General features: G+C 37.2%; 1 long non-coding RNA gene across 1 annotated transcript; it reads right to left on the reverse strand.

Annotated features, from left to right (window-relative positions):
- Positions 1-8061: 8061 nt before the first annotated feature.
- On the reverse strand, positions 8062-11236 carry LOC114284399 (uncharacterized). Its single transcript, XR_014343390.1, has 3 exons — positions 10597-11236; positions 8780-8972; positions 8062-8648 (listed from the first exon to the last, which is right to left on the reverse strand). It is a non-coding gene; the product is annotated as an uncharacterized LOC114284399 (long non-coding RNA).
- Positions 11237-13223: the final 1987 nt, after the last annotated feature.

Below are 13223 nucleotides of genomic sequence, written 5' to 3' on the forward strand. Positions count from 1 at the left end.
TGCAACGTTAGTTCACTGTATTTTCTAATTAATTTATTAATTTATGGTATACTGGTTCATGCCTTGTATTTCTAGATTTGCATGCTTCTAGTTCACATGCTTCTAGTTTACAATATAAATTACATGTTCATTCGGGTTTAATTTTTAGTGTAATTTACATTTCTAGCATATTTAGTAGGTAGTAAATTTTCATGTAACTTGTACCTATTAATCTTTAATTTAGGTGTGGAGTTGTAAAGTTTATAACTTGCCTATATTTAAATTCATGTTAATTTCTCTAGAATTATTTGCATGTTAATCATGTCATTTGCAATTCTTGCCTAGTAATGTGATTTAAGTGTTTAGGAGTTATAAAATGTTTGTAACTTGCCTCAATTAATTACATGTTTAGTGTACCATAAGTTCATATGTAACATTTACCAATTTAAAATATGGTTTAATTATATTTAATTTAGGTCTGTAACTTATATAGTTAATTACATGTTTATTATATAATTAATTTTTTACAGTTTTTTTTAGTTTAAATTATAGATGTGCAACTTAAGGGTTGGTTTTAATCTTTACTTACAGTTATTTATTAGTTTGTTTGCTAGTACCCACCCCTTCAATCACTACTTTGCCAAAAGCAAAGAAAAGCTGAGGGAGGTTTTGTTGTATTTTGCTGCTAACTCTTTATTGCAGGAATACCTATGGAAATGGGAAAAAGGATTAATTTGGACTAAATATTTGAAACAATTGTTTGCTTGAATGTTCATTTGTGGTTATTCACCAATATGCACGTTTTATTTGCTTGTAATTATTGTAGCAATTTTGTTGTAATTGCTTGTACAGTTTGGAACTTGGTGTGTTTAACCTAGTTCATCCCTTGAAAAATTTAATTCTTAAAGTTGTTTCCCATGGACTAGGAGTTAACATGCTCTTGAAAGTTTTGTCTAAGGTTAACTGGGTTTTAAGTGGGACTGGTGTGACCCCTCCAGTCTTCCTGGAAACTTTCTTGACCATGTTCGATTCTAGGTTGCGTGGTGAGACTAGTTTTGAATTAAATTTCCAATTGTGGGATTTTCTAGTGTTAAGTTTGATTTCTGGAAATACAGAATAGTGAAAATTCTGCTGTAATTTTTCAGAAATGGCAACTATCTCTAATGCTGCTACTGCTGCTACTGCTGCTGCTAATGTTGGTGGGGATCCGAACCCCGGGGCGACTGGCTTGCCGACCCTGCTATGACCTCTGTGGTCAATCCTCCTGTTGTTACTCTGGCTGTTCTGGGAGGACCGCTCAATCATCACGAGCGCCCGGAGAAGTTCACGGGAGTGAATTTCAAGAGATGGCAACAGAAGATGCTATTTTATTTGACTACTCTAAGCCTTGCGAGGTTTCGAAGTAAAGATGTACCAGCCGTAGAGGAGAATGAGCAAGATAAACAAAAGCTCATGGCTCTGGACGCTTGGAAACAAGCAGACTTCTTATGCCGGAATTACATTCTGAACGACTTGGCGGATTCGCTTTTCAACGTGTTCTATGCCAAGAAATCGGCTAAGGAGTTGTGGGATGCCTTGGACAAAAAGTACAAGACCGAGGATGCTGGGGTAAAGAAATTTATCGTCGACCGGTTCCTGGACTTCAAGATGGTGGACTCTAAAACTGTCCTGAGTCAAGTCCAAGAGTTCCAAGTGATTCTGCACGAGATACATGCAGAAGGGATGGTCCTAAGTGAGTCATTCCAGGCAGCTGCTTTGATTGAGAAGCTGCCTAACGGGTGGAAAGACTTCAAGAACTACTTAAAGCACAAACGAAAGGAGATGACAGTCGAAGAGCTCGTTGTCAGGCTCCGGATTGAAGAGAACAACAAGAAGAAAGGAGGGAGTACCTCCACTGTTAAAGCCAACATGGTTGAGCATGGCGAGTCCTCGGGGGCGAAGAAAAAACCACCGACAGGCAAAAGCTCAAAGTTGGGGGCTAGAGGAGGAATCTCCAAAAGGCCATCCTACATGCCAAAGGAGCCTACTTTTAGGTTCGATGGCAAATGCTTCAACTGTGGAAGTGACGGGCATTGGGCAGTTGATTGTCTGAAGAAGAAGCCCTACAGGAAAAACTCTCCCCAACACAAAAACCGGGCACATATGGCTGAAATGGAGGAATTGTCACACGATGTGGATGACATGCATCTGTCAGCCGTCGTGTCAGAAGTGAACATAGTGAGGTCAAACCCGAGGGAGTGGTGGGTGGACACTGGGGCCACTCGCCATATTTGTGCAAAGAAGAGAATGTTCATAACTTTCGAACCGGTTTCAAACGGGGAGAAGTTGTTTATGGGAAACTCTGCAACCTCAACTGTTGAGGGTAAAGGCAAGGTAATCCTGAAGGTGACTTCAGGAAAAGAATTGACTTTGAACGATGTCCTTTTTGTGCCGGACATTCGTAAGAACCTTGTCTCGGGGTCTCTCCTAAGCAAGCATGGCTTCCGCATGGTGTTTGAATCAGACAAGGTCTTGTTGACCATGGGCGGGGTCTATGTGGGGAAGGGATATATGTCAGGTGGTATGTTTAAATTGAATGTAATGACACTTATCCCTAAGATTAATGAGAAAGCTTCTTCTTCTGCTTATATGCTTGAGTCCCATAATTTATGGCATGGTAGATTGGGTCATGTAAATTTTGACTCTTTTTGTAGATTAATCAAGTTAGATCACATACCATCTTTCAAGATTAATCCACAACACAAGTGTGAAACTTGTGTAAAAACAAAATTGACAAGGTCTTCTTTTCATTCTATTGAAAAAAGTACCCAGCCTTTGGGTTTAGTGCATAGTGATGTGTGTGACTTGAAAGTTGTACAATCACGTGGTGACAACAAGTACTTCATCACTTTTGTTGATGATTGTACTAAATATTGTTATGTGTATTTGCATAAAAGCAAAGACGAGGCTATTGATAAATTTATTCTTTTTAAGAATGAAGTTGAGAATTAATTAAGCCGGAAAATCAAGGCATTGAGAAGTGATCGTGGTGGTGAGTATGAATCCCTGTTTACCGAGACTTGTGCTCAATTTGGGATTATTCACCAAACCACAGCGCCTTATTCGCCTCAGTCAAATGGTGTTGCTAAGCGGAAGAACAGGACACTGAAAGAGATGATGAATGCAATGTTGATAAGTTCTGGGTTACCACAGAACTTATGGGGAGAAGCAATTCTCTTCGCGAATTATATTCTTAATAGAATACCACGGAAGAAAGTGGACAAAACTCCATATGAGTTATGGAAAGGTCACAAGCCTTCATATAAATACCTACGAATGTAGGGGTGTCTTGCAAAAGTGGCGGTACCTACACCCAAGCGGGTTAGGATAGGTCCGAAAACCGTGGACTGTATTTTCATTGGTTATGCACAAAATAGTAGTGCATATAGATTTCTTGTGCACAAGTCTGATATTTCAGATATACACAAGAATACTATCATGGAATCTAGAAGTGCATCTTTCTTTGAAGATGCATTTCCGTGTCGTCTCCAAGACAGGGTTCCGAGTTCCATGAAAGAAATAGATGACCATGAAGACGATCACATAGATGATCACATGGATGATCAAACCGCTGATCAAATAACTGATCAAGTAGATGATCAAGCTGATAAAGTAGATAAGCCAAGAAGGAGTAAAAGGGCTAGAACCACAAAGTCTTTTGGTCCAGACTTCTTGACTTATATGTTAGAGGGAGAACCTCGAATGTTCCATGATGCTATGACTTCACCTGAAAGTTCTTTATGGAAAGAAGCAATTAAGAGTGAGATTGACTCCATCTTACAGAACCATACTTGGGAGTTGGTTGATCTATCCCCAGACAGTAAGGCCTTGGGGAGTAAGTGGATCTTTCGAAGAAAGATGAAAGCGAATGGGTCAATTGACAAATATAAAGCTCGGCTGGTTATCAAAGGATACAGACAGCGAGAAGGCCTGGATTACTTTGATACTTATTCACCTGTGACAAGGATTACATCCATTCGTATGGTGATTGCAATAGCAGCTTTACGTGGTTTAGAAATACATCAAATGGATGTAAAGACAGCTTTTTTAAATGGAGATTTAGATGAAGAAATCTACATGGAGCAACCCGAAGGGTTTTCAGCTCCAGGAAAAAGTAAGAAAGTCTGTAAGCTTGTCAAGTCATTGTATAGTTTGAAGCAAGCTCCCAAACAATGGCATGAGAAGTTTGACAATGCTATGTTGTCAAATGGGTTTCGAATCAATGAGTGTGAAAAGTGCGTATATGTTAAAAACACTGACAAAGGTTATGTCATTTTGTGTCTATACGTTGATGACATACTCATTGTTGGTATCAATGATGAAATGATTAAAGCTACCAAAAGATTGTTAAACTCTAAGTTTGACATGAAGGATATGGGCCTTGCAGATGTCATTCTGGGTGTTAAGATCACCAGAACATCTGGTGGTATTGTACTTTCTCAAGCTCATTATGTTAATAAGATACTTGAGAAATTTGGAAAGTCAGATACAAGTATGTTTAGGACACCGGTAGACTTAAGTCTATATTTGACCAAGAATAATGGTGAGAGTGTCTCTCAACTAGAATATTCTCGGGTCATTGGGAGTTTGATGTATCTGATGAGTTGTACAAGGTCGGATATCGCCTACGCTGTTAGTAGGCTGAGTAGATACACGAGTAATCCTAATGCTACTCATTGGAAGGGCATTATGCGGGTGTTGGGGTATATCCGTTACACCCTGGATTATGGGCTGCATTATACCAGATACCCAGCGGTACTAGAAGGGTATAGTGACGCAAATTGGATATCTGATATAAAAGATTCCAAATCCACTAGTGGTTATGTGTTTACCCTCGGAGGGGCAGCCGTGTCTTGGAAATCTGCCAAGCAAATGTGTATCTTGAGATCAACGATGGAATCTGAGTTTATTGCTTTAGATAAAGCAACTGAAGAAGCTAAATGGCTTCGCCAGTTTGTTGAGGATATTCCACGTTGGCCGAAACCTGTGCCAGCTATTAGTATTCATTGCGATAGCCAATCAGCGATTGGTCGTGCACAGAGTAATATGTATAATGGAAAGTCTAGACATATCCGTCGTAGACATAATTCCATACGACAACTACTCTCAAATGGAGTTGTCTCTCTAGACTATGTCAAGTCTAAGGACAACATTACGAATCCGCTAACCAAAGGGTTAACTCGAGAGTTAGTAGAAAAGTCGTCAAGAGGAATGGGGTTAAGGCCTTTAGTAAAGGTTACCGGAACGGAAAACCCAACCTAGTTGACTGGAGATCCCAAGATCTAGGTTCAAAGGGACAACCTAACTTCGTGTAACGGGTGAGTCACTGAAGAGGTAAATCCTCTTGCCCATTCCTTTATACAGTGATGTCCTGTGGGGGTGGAAGGTTAAGCTAATGCTTCTAATGACCTTAGTGATGTGGTATAATGAAATACCGTATCTAGGTCACCTATGTGAGTGCGAAGTGGGGCCGCTTCTTTAAGAATTGCCAAGGCCGAATTCTTTAAAAACACTCACAGAACCAGGCTAGTGTTCTAGGGCCATACCGGACACACCAGTGAGAACAAGAACAATGGTTAGACTAACTCCTATGTGAGGTCTATTGTCTCGGTTTACATAAACGACAGAACAGTTCAAGACATCACGTTCACTGGTCAGCCAGTAAATCCGATAGGCTTTCACTACGAAAGGTTCAAGGCCAACAGCTACCTTTTCTGATATAGGGTTAGTCTATGTGCTCTCTCTCTTTCCGAGTCTTTGTTGATAAACGTTGAGCGTTTGCTGTATTCGGTCAATTTTTATTCATGTGGGGGATTGTTGGAGAAAAATGGTTGAATAAGAAATTGCCTCATAAATGTGTATATAACTCACACATTTAAGGCTCATCAGTTTTACAAAATTGATTGAGCAGTTTTGCTAGCATTAGTTGCCAGCCTTGATGGCTAGAGGCTCCTCCCCTCTCCCCCGTGGTGTATAAAAGGAGGCCCTATTCCTTGAAAAGAGATATAGAATTTTTCCTTGACATCCATACACTGTCAGTCTACTTCTCCTATAATTTTCTTCCTGAGAGAGAGTGTTGCCGTTGTCCGTTCGCTAAGCTAATCAGAAGGTGCTTCTGTTGTAGCTGGTAAAAACCGTCGTATTCTGGGAAGTAGACGCCGGCGTACCTCTAGCACCCAACGGTGAGGCGGCGAATCTATTTTAAGGAGACTGTGGTATCACACAGGCTTCGGTTTGCTTCCTTTAACCATTTTATATTTTATCTGTATTTTATTCAGCATGTTATTTTTCCTGGGATTGAAAGTTTGTTTTGTTCATCTCATAATTTTGCGATATGCAATGTGAAATTATGTAATGTGAGTAGTTTTTCCCAACATAAGTTATATGATCCGGTTTGGTTCAAATTTAAAATCGTTGACTTAATTCGGAACCAATCCATTGAGACAGGTTTTCTAATTTTTCAAACCAGAACCAAACCACGAATTAAAAAATCAAACCAAGTTTACAGGATTGATGTAGACTGATTCGGTTTGTGAATTTTTCAATTTCCTTACACAGTCCTAAAAGAAAGTAAAATAAATGTTAAATAGAAGAAGAAAAATATATATATATATATATATATATTGTTAACCATTAGGAACGGGTGGGCATGAAAGAGGGAAATACAATTGGGAATTGGGGATTTGGGAAGGGGAATGTGAAATTTGACCCCACCCTACCCCATTGTCATCCCTAATCTCTCGTAAACCACTACTACGAATATAGATAAAGATCACACTTTTTTGGTGTGATGTATGTTTTTTAATCACACCTTTTAAGTTTTATTAAAGTGTGGTCTTTAGGAGTGTGATTAAAAATGGTCATTTTTAATCACACTTTTTAAGTGTCATTAAAAAATGCTTTCATCACACTTTTTAAGTGTGATTAATAATATTTAGATCACACCTTTTTAGTGTGGTTAAAAACATTTAGATCACACATTTTAAGTGTGGTTAAAAATATTTAGATCACACCTTTTAAATGTGATTAAAAACTTTAGTTCACACCTTTTAAGTGTGATTAAAAACTTTAGATCACACCTTTTAAGTGTGATTAAAAATATTTTGATCACACCTTTTAAGTGTGATCTTTGGAAGTGTGATTAAAAAGGATCATTTTTAATCACACTTTTTAAGTGTGATTAATAACATTTAGATCACACCTTTTAAGTGTGATTAAAAATATTTACATCACATCTTTTAAGTGTGATTAATAACATTTAGATAACATTTTTTAAGTGTGATTAATAACTAATAAAATCTGTGATAAAAAAAAGGTGCTACATATTTGAAAAATAATCAATATTATTTTTGTATGCACATTTGAATATTGTAATACACGCATACTATATTTTGAATCATAACCACATATTGAATAGAATAACGTCATATATTTCATAAATAGAAATTAAATATTCAAAACTATATACAAAGGAATTAAATAAAAAAAATTATCTGTGCTTACATATATTAAAAAATGAAAAAACTTAAAAAACTAAGTTCTTTAATTCTTGGACCATATTTTGCATCTCTCCAAAAAATTTCTGACCTGAAAAATGAAAACACAAATTAATTCAGAAACCGCTGATGCATATGAATAAACTAAAAATTTAATTCAGCAACCAAAATAAGAACATTAATCATTTCTGCTTGATCTTAATCATTTTGGATGTAACTTCCCTGTTAACAGTTAGATGCCATAAGAGCTCAGTGTCAATGACATTGTAATTAGGAGGTCAAAAATGAGCACAGTATTTAAAAATGATAAATCTCAATACAGCTTGTGTACGATCTTTTTGTGAATGTATATTATTATTACTGTTGAACCATAATTCTAGGTACCCATAAATAAATAAATAAAAACTCAAGAATTTACTCCTTTTTTTTTTTTTTGGTTGGGGGGTGCAATTACTATCACCAGCAGCTGCAGGTTTTGGCCAAAACCCAGTGTTTAAGCAACCATTTGAGGAATGCGTGACTTTGGAGCAGCACTGCCATTCTGCATACAAGGGAAAATTTGGATGGCTTGATGATCAATATGAATAATGAAAACAGGTTAAAAAAAAATATAAAAATAAAAATCCAAAATTGCATGATGCAACTTGTAGTCATAAAAACAACGAGAATTAAAGTATATATATATTAGCTTGGTAAATAATGCATTAACTGGTACTTGCAGTGGCTACAAATAACTTAGTTTTGTACTGTTCATACAATAACTTAGTACATTTATCACTGAGAATTTAAAAAAAATAAACAAACAATTCAACTACTTACACTTCCCACATAACACAAATAAACTAAAAATAAATCAAAACTCACAAACAAAAGCCAAAATATCCCCAACATTTATCACTTTGATAAATTTCTTGATATCACTACTAGTACCAAATGATCATTCCACTAACACAAATCACATCAAAAAAGTCTTCAAAATTTCTCATTATCAAAATGATTGACAAATACCTATCTACTACCATTTCACATGGTATTATATGATCTACTTAAACAACTGTTTTACTCCTGATGCAAATATATCAATTACCTAAGGTTTTACCATTGCATTTGAAGTTGCACTTGTTCTTCTTTAACCTGTCATACATGCATACCAACAACAACAACAAAAAAAAAAAAGGAAGAAAAAAAGAAAAAGAAAAAGAAAAATCGTACAAGCATTGCCTAGAAAAAAAACAATGATAAAAAAGTAGGGCTGTTCATCTAACCTGGAGACCCGGCAAACCGTCCAATCCGAACCCACCCGACGAGCTACGGACAGTTTTGCATGTGCTATGGTTCGGTTGTGGGTGTAAATCTATTGTTTTAACAAGTTCACGGTCGGTCATGGGTAGGAAGCTTGAACCAAAAACCATTTTAAAATACCTTCAACTTTTCAGACTTGGAAACCCAAAAGACAGCCTGGGAAACTCTCTCTCTCTCTCTGCGTAGCAGAGTTCTCAAACTAACCAACCCCTATATTGCAACATCAAAGATGGTGAAAGTAGCTCTCCCTACAAGCTCACCTCCTCTGAGCTCGTAACGACGATGCGTGTGACGGTAGCGTACTCGTAGTTGCGGCGGTGGACTTGCAATGGCGATGGTGGCAATGAGTTCCTTTATTCACTCTACTAACTCTCCACGCTTTCAGATCTCTCTCTACAGGTCTGGATGTGACTTTCTTAGATCTGATGATTGATAGCTAAATCTTGTATTCTTTCTGTGAAACCGGCAAAGCCGACTGACAAAACCAAACGAAAGTGCGGTCGAGTTCGAGGAAAACGGCGGTCAACAAAGGTTGATATTAGTGCCAAAACCGAAGGGGTCGGTTCGAGTGCTGGTTAAGACTGCAAACCTGAGCCAACTGACCCGTGAACACCCTAATAAAAGGAAAGGGAGAAAAGAAACCATCTAGCCCTAAGTTGCAAGTGCAGTTACATAACACAAATATGCTGATGTGACCTGGCTCTCATGAGACTTTCTTCAGTAGTGGCCAATAATGGCATGATGAGATAGAGTGCACATCAGATCTTCCAAGCCATTCAGAAGAGAAGAAGAGATATTAACGAAGAGAGAAGAGAAGAGGGACAATTTATCAAATAAATAAATAAATAAAGAGAAGAGAAGAGAAGAGAAGAGGGACAGAGAGAAGATACAAATAAGAGATGAGGGAGGAAGAGAAGATAAAAATATGAGAAGAAAGAGAGTAAAGAGATTTAATTTAACATAGAAGAAAAAAAGCCAAGAAGCAGAGAGAAGAAGAGCGCATCCCTTCCAAATATTTCAATTTTAATTCCTTTTCAAAGGCATCATCTCATTTTCTCGTAAGAGGCCCTAATAATACGTAGTTACCATATAAAACTACCCTAGCCCATATAGTAAAAACTTCAGCCCAAGAGTTTATCCCTAAAATTCTATATAAAAAAAAATTAAAATAGAAAACAGCAATACATACAACTAAAGCAATCACAAGTCCTAACAGAATTCCAATGATTGAAATACATCAATTGACAATCATCTTCTCAGTTCTCATAGTCTTAGACCAACTTGGGTGCATTATGTCAGTAAAATCATATTATTACAAATACACAGTGATTATAATAATCATTATTGTTGATTTTAAGTCTTATGCTTTACTAATTTCTAAACAAAGGAAAAAGCTACCAAAGAGGATTGTCCTTGTTACTCCCATATTTAATGATATGTTGAGCACATTGAGACACAAATGAGCTTATCATGAACTAATTGTGCAGCCTGATTCTCTTGAAAACTGAACAATAATTATATTACTTCTTCCTTTTGTAAACAAAGTAGAGGCACATTGAAAGGAGTTACAATTTTTTAAAATCACTTTGAAATTGGAAGGACCAATGAAAACATTTCAATTCACATCATATTTCAATGAACTAAAGAAACTGATCGTCAAAACAGGTATAGACTACAGAGATAAAACAAACAGTAAAGGTCATAAACCAAACCAAATATGCCATAAATAAGATATCAGGTTAATCCTTTGTGTGCACCAGAGACACATAAGAAAACATACCACTGCAGAAGGATTATCCAAACTAACAGGAAGTGCAGGGAAGTATGTCTCATCACCAGATTCTAGCACTTCATTGGAAACCTAAATGGATAAATATATGTCAACAAGGACTTCAACCAAACAAAAATATTTTTAAAATGCAGCTAACTGATGAGACATCTAAACCGATTGCATAACCTAAATAACATCAAGGGACAACTTCATAAATATATAACTGCAAGGAATCCATAAGAAACACAGAAACTGAATTACCATTGTGCAAATACCAGACAGACTATGGATAATTTTTTTTGATTTTATTCTGGGCAATATGATCCATTAAACTAATCAATTTTCAGCTCACACCTCAAATTATCCATGCTGCTGGCTATATTGATGTTGCAAATTACCAAATTACACCATTTTTAAATTACAGCAGTAATATTGTTAAAGGAAAAAAATAAGAACAGAGAGGTTATTGATGATCTAAGAAAAACCAGTATCATATAGAATGCAGAAAAACCAGTATAATTATCCATGCTGCTGGCTATATTGATGTTACAAATTACCACATTACACCATTTTTTAATACAACAGTAATATTATGAAAGGAAAAAATAAGAACAGAGAGGTTATTGCTGATCTAAGAAAAACCAGTACAATAATGCATGAATCTTAGCTTTCTAGCCTTCCGCCCTCCGGAACAGAACGGAAGTTCCACATCCCAACTCAATCCTCATAATTGGTCAGTCCCAACTCCAACAGTGCAGGAGACTGGGAATGCGTTGGTACTTGAACCATATTTCCATATTTATCGACAAAACAACATCCCATCGACCTCAACTACAAAGTAGACAATGATGTGCAGTTTTGCTGGGCTAATATAAATCACCTGTGAGGACCGGTAGAGGATCTGTTCTTTGAACCTTGGGCTAATATATAGCTTTGCCCTTGATACTACACTAATTCAAGGCGGTGTGGCGTGCCCGTGAAGGCAGTGGTGGCTCTGCATTCTAAACCTGGGCTAATATAGCCTTGTACTTTGTTACTAAGTTCATTCATGGGGTGCTTGATCCTGAGAGAGTTGAGAAATTTTTCTAGATGAGGAGAGCATTTGAACCTGGTCTATATATATCCCATGAGGGGACATAAAAAAGAAAATTATAAATGGGTTTGCTAAAGCTCATATTATCCAAAAATATAGGGGTCCTATATAGCTATTCCTTCTAGAAATAAACATAAAAACAAGAAATTCTTCAAATTTAATGGTTTTTTGTTTTGTGGCCTTTACATTGATTTTGAAAAAAAAAAAAAACTTGGATTGATTTTTCAGCTCCTGTGAAGAGGTTCTCTCATTTATAAAGTCAAAAAGAAAAATTAGAGAGATACAAACATCTAAACAGAGTCATGAGCTTACCATCCTCAGCTGTCAGGACCCCTTTGACTAGAATTGGCAAACTAGTGACAGACCTTAACCAGTCTATGTCCTGCAAAGTTTTGAATAAGATTTAACATAAAGGAAATCAATTTATGACCTTGATGACTTCTGTATTTACCATCCAAAAAATCAATTATTTTAAGTATGCAACCACACCAACAGAAATATTTTTGGCGGTGGCTTTCAGCTCCATCAACTGTGTGACCTTGTGAGAGACCTCAAATGACTAAAACATAGGCACCTTTATGCCAATTTGGTCCCTATAGTTCCAAATGACTAAAACACAGATAGATTATTGTAGTAGCCCCTATAATTCCAATTGATAACTGTAGACTATTTTTAATAAAAATGGGACCAAATTGACACAACGGGCAAACTACATGGACCACCTGTGTAATAAAATTTTTGTTCATTTTTCCATTTTGCCTATGAAGAATGGGCACATGAAGAGCATGTGGGCTATCTTCTGTCAAAAAATCTTGACCATCATTGACACCCAGATTGACATTGGTGACTACTTTGAAGCCCGACCAGAGCTTCTAGGCACATTGACACCCAGATTTTGGCATTACCATGCTGCTTTGGCCACAATCTGCTGGCATCGACAACCTGTGGACAAGGCAAGTCCAGTCCTAGGCGCATCTCGGGCCAATGGCATCGTCACACCTTTGGCCGATGAAGGGAGGACACTGGCTTCTTTGTGAGTTGGAGGTGCAGGTGTTGTTGGGTCTTGCGGGGCTCACCACAGTTCCACTCGGATTATCTGACTAATTGATTTTTGTTCAATTATGTTTATAGATTATTTATTAAAAAAAAAATTAATCTGATAACAATAACCAAAATTCTGTTCTACCATTTATACTCTTCAAAAGCTCTCCAATACAATCCAAACCCAAAATGACATTGCCTATGGAGCAATTGTAAACATAATCATAACTAGTTACTCTAGTTCAACAATTCTCACAATTCAAATCAAATCAATCATACACATGTATACAAGTGATAAAAAGAGCGAACCTTGAGGTGAAGAACACCGCCGCCCAAACCCCGATCACCGCCGGTGAACTCAAGCCGAGCTTCGTTATCGAAAAAGCAAGCCCCTTTCCACTCAATCGATCCATTGGTAGGGGAGACTGATCCGACGAACGACGGCAACAAGTCAACGGCGCTGTGGAGATTGTTGAGCACAGGCCACGAAATCTGCCGAGGA

This window comes from Camellia sinensis, chromosome 10 (assembly GCF_055761805.1).
Source record: "Camellia sinensis isolate YWXY chromosome 10, ASM5576180v1, whole genome shotgun sequence".
In the NCBI taxonomy this organism is placed as follows: Eukaryota; Viridiplantae; Streptophyta; class Magnoliopsida; order Ericales; family Theaceae; genus Camellia; species Camellia sinensis.